We start from the raw sequence: 4591 nt of genomic DNA, 5'->3' as shown, positions 1-4591 counted from the left end.
ATGGCAATGTATGAACTCTACCAATTCTAGTCGTCAGAATGAAATATGCATAACTTGTATGAAGAACGCTCGCGAGAGCCGGGAACAAGGAATTGAGCTTCGAACCCCTCACTGGAAGTATTTGCGCTCTATTCGTTCGGTGTATAGGGTTGATCACTCAATCCTTCCCTACTTCATGCTTTTCCAAAATTTGTTTTTCTTCTAACAATCAACATATATTCCATGCATGCATGCAAGTATCATGGGGTCTTTTCTTTAGGTTGTAATGGGGTTAGGGTCAAGGTAAGGGTGCATATTTGGTCAAGTGAGCTTGAAATTTGAATCTTTGATAAGCTTAAACTTCCCACCTAACCTATGACATCCTATACAATTCAAAAGCTAACCTAACTACCCATTCTTCACTTTTTAACATACTCATGCATTTTCTTTTCATTTCACAACACTTATGCATTGATCCTTATTGAGCTTTGCTTTGGGGTATTTTGTCCCCTTTTTATTTCTTTCTTTTTCTTTGTTTCTTTCTTTTTCTATATATATATATATATATATATATATATATATATATATATATATATATATATATATATATATTTTCCATACTATTTTTCTTTTTCTCTCTTTTCTTTCTTTAACATCAATGCATAATGTCTATACATTTTATCAATACATGAGCATGTACCCAATTCTCAATCATTTCAATAAAAATATAAGGCTACCTTTTTATTCACCCAATGTCCCAAGTTTTCCCACACTTGAATGATACACACACACACTAGCTTAAGCCAATCAAAGATCCAAATAAGGACATTTATTATTTTCCGCTTTAAGGCTTGTAATGTGCTAAATTAAGAACAAGTGGGTTAATCATAGGCTCAAAGTAGCTAACAATGGGAGATAAAAGGTAAGGCTATTTGGGTAAGTGAGCTAATGAAATGATGGCCTCAATCATATACATGCATGAATACAAGGAAAAACGGACATATAGAAATAAACAAATCAAAGATCACAATCATAGGAAGAGAACAATCTCACACAAGAAGGAAAAATAAGTGGTTATAAAAAGTAACCACACCATTAGGCTCAAAACTCACTTGCTTGCGGTCTTGGCTCAAATCCCATGTTCCAAAATACATTCTTCAAACAAGTTAAGCATCAAAAGATTTTCAAAATTCAAAATTGGTAGGTTTGCCGTAAAATTCTAGTTTTCTAGAATAGAAGTCATTGCTCTAACGAAGTGGATTTATTAAGAGATACTAATATGCAAAAGATGTCAAGAATGAAAGACCTAATATGCAATCTACTCTAGTTAAGAAAAGAGGTTCAAGGAATTTATTCGGGTGTTACCTACGGAGACCGGTCGGCCGACCGACCTCTCCAACTTAGAAGTTGGCACGGTCCTCCGTGCCTTGAGTGAGACAGAGTGGTTGATCGGCTTCCGCGTGTCCATCCACTTCTTCATCATTATCGCTTTCATCATTATTGGTACTGGTGGACGTGGAAATTTCCAGTTCCTCCATAGGCGGTGCTAGGCAACTTAGAAGCTTCTAGACAAAAGTGTATCGGCGTTGGTTACGCCGCTCATAACGGTCAAGCTTCTTGTGGAGTTCCTCTATGCGTTGCATGGATGACTTTGGTGGTGCGGATGAGGAAGAGGGGATGCGCATGGGGACGGATAAGTGTGGCTCTTCGGTGTCCGCCGGAGGGTAAAGGTACCTCCCGTTTGGAACAACATATCCGTCCATCGGGATCATGTCCCTTCTATCCTTGGTCTCTCGGGGAACACCGGCTGCGGCGACTAAGTCGGACACTAGAACGGGAAAAGGTAGATTCCCTGATAAACCACTATTTTATGGTTTATAATGTGCTTAATTGTGTGGTTTTATCATGGTCTTTACCCACTTATTCATATGATTAGCATGCATTTATATTTCCTTCCTAAAATTATTACATGATTGAAAACTTGCTCCCTAGAGACTTTTAATTATGCATTTTAATTCTCCCTTATTCCATTCGATGCCATGATCTGTGTGTTAAGTGTTTCAGGCTTTATAGGGCATAAATGAGTTGGAGATTGGAAAGGAAGCTTGCAAAAATGGAAGGAACACAAGAAATTAAGGAGATGACCAGCGAGGAGTGACGCAGCCGCATGGCTCACGCGACCGCGCGAAAGAGAGGAAATCGCAGTGACGCGGCCGAATGGCTCACGCAACCGCGTGGATTGGAATAGCACAAGTGACGCAGAGGCGTGGACGACGCGCCTGCGTGGCAAGCAAAACGCCGAATGACGCGTCCGCATGAATGACGCGATCGCGTGGCATGTGCGATCTGCATAATCTGCAGAATTCGCTGGGGGCGATTTTGGGCCCTGTTTTGACCCAATTTTCGGCCCGGAAAAGCAGACTAGAGCTAGAGGACATGGAGAAACCAAAAACAACATTCATTCTACACAGTTTTTAGTTTTTAGATCTAGTTTTACTCCTCCTCTAGGTTTTCTCTCTACACATTCATAGTTCTTAGGATTTTTATTTCTATTGCTCTTTGCATTGGGATATTGAGAAGAGTTATTACCTCATCAAGACTTCGTCATTCTAGTTCGTTTTCTTTACTTGGCTTTACTCTTTCATGTCCTTTAATTTACTCAATTTTACTATTGGATTATTTTAGAATATTAATACAAGAATTATTTTTATTTTTAATTGATTCCTTTGAGTTTTATTTATCATGTCTTTCTTTAATTCCCTTTCCTATGTTATGAGTTCTACATTCACGATGAGCGAGTAGTTCCCTAACTTGATGGGGAGTTGATTGAAAGGAACCCTTGAGTTGGGGTACTTAAAAGAAAAATTGTAATTGGGTTTATTGTTGGAACGCTCTCTAGTCACTGACACTAATCCTTTTCAATTGAGCGGATTGGAACTTGTGAATAGAAACAGCATTCCAACTTGTTTGACTTTCCCTTACCTAGTAAGGGATAACTAACAGAACAACCTTCAATTATCAATTAATCTTGAGAGTACTGCAACAAGAATAGGGCTTCCAACTAATCTACTCCCAGTCAAGGCTTTTATTTAAATTATTTAATTTTTCTAATTTAATTTCCTGTTTATTCAACTCAACCCCTTTTTGAACCCATCTGATTAATAAAATAGCACACCTTTCTACAACTCATTGGGAGACGACCTAGGATTCATACTCCCAGTATTTTAATTTTAATTTTTGTGACAACCTTCTAAATTGATGAGCGGAATTCTGGTTGGTTAAGAACTATACTTGCAACGCGTATCTTATAACAATTCTTGACTCGCCAATTTCTGCCACGTCAATTTTTGGCGCCATTGCCGGGGAGTTGCAGTAGAGTGCTAAAGTTATTAATTCAAATTTATTTATTTGCATTTTATTTTATCTTGCTACTATGAGCTGCTTGTTTCTTTTGTTAGATGACGCGTTCACTTCCTGATCCAAGCTTGCCAGCATTCGATCCTGAGATTGAAAGAACTATTTCACGAATAAGGCAAGCTCGGCGTCGGTTAGTCCTCTCAGAGGGCGGATCTGAAACGTCATTTGAGGAAGAAACCAGCCCCCGTTCTACTAATTCGGTTGATTTACGTGTACGTGACATGGAAGCACCTAGGAGAGTTACTATCCAGGAGGCTGGAGCCCCTGATTTTACAATGCAACCGTTTCAAGCGCATCACCCAGCGGTGGCTACAAATTTTGAAATAAAGACCGCACTGATCAATTTGATGCCCAAGTTTCATGGCTTACCTACTCAAGAGCCTATCAAGCACCTGAGAGATTTTCAAGCAGCCTGTTCTACTGTCATGCGTGATGGTGCAGATGAAACTTCAATTCTGTTGAAAGCTTTCCCATTTTCTCTTGAAGGAAAGACAAGATTGTGGTACTACACTTAACCCGCAGCAACTGTATCCAACTGGGATACACTTAGAAGAGAATTCTTGGAAAAGTTCTTTCCAGCTGAAGTTACTGATAAACTAAGGAAAGACATTTCCATGATTGTTCAGGACGAATTCGAGACTCTCTATGAGTACTGGGAGCGCTTCAATAATCTTCTGGAAGCATGCCCCCACCATATGATTGACAAGATAGTGTTACTCGGTTACGTCACACAGGGCATGAGGCCCCAAGATAAGAGATAAGACCACATTAGAAAGTGCTAGAAATGGGTCTATGAAAAAGTATAAGACCACTGATGAGGCATGGCAATTAATCAGCGACTTAGCTGAATCCACTCGGAATCACAGGCAGAAACAAGGCCGTTCAAAAGCCGTTGCAGAAGTATCCTCTAGCAGAGAGATTGCTGCTCTAACTCAGAGTATCTGTGAAATGACCAACTTGCTGAAGCAGATGCAATTGAATCAACAACAAGTTCAACAAGCTCAACCTTCTCCACTACAGCAAGGCCAAAGTTAGTCCCACAGAGAGTTTACGGAATCTGTGCTGATTATAGCCATTATACTGATGAATGTCCGTAGCTCCAGCAGAAAGACAACACCGTGGCAGCCACTCATAACTTCTATGACCGCCCCAACCAAGGGTACAATCAAGGTGGCAATTACAGCCATGGATGGCA

At 39.9% G+C, this 4591-nt stretch overlaps 1 non-coding gene across 1 annotated transcript; it reads right to left on the bottom strand.

Annotated features, from left to right (window-relative positions):
* Positions 1-3989: 3989 nt before the first annotated feature.
* Positions 3990-4097, bottom strand: LOC148565157 (small nucleolar RNA R71). The gene has a single exon (XR_015885185.1). It is a non-coding gene; the product is annotated as a small nucleolar RNA R71 (small nucleolar RNA).
* Positions 4098-4591: the final 494 nt, after the last annotated feature.

Source organism: Arachis ipaensis, chromosome B5 (genome assembly GCF_059453495.1).
Source record: "Arachis ipaensis isolate K30076 ecotype BB chromosome B5, ASM5945349v1, whole genome shotgun sequence".
In the NCBI taxonomy this organism is placed as follows: Eukaryota; Viridiplantae; Streptophyta; class Magnoliopsida; order Fabales; family Fabaceae; genus Arachis; species Arachis ipaensis.
Note: the sequence above shows the minus strand (reverse complement) of the source record. Positions and strands in the feature narration are given on the sequence as shown.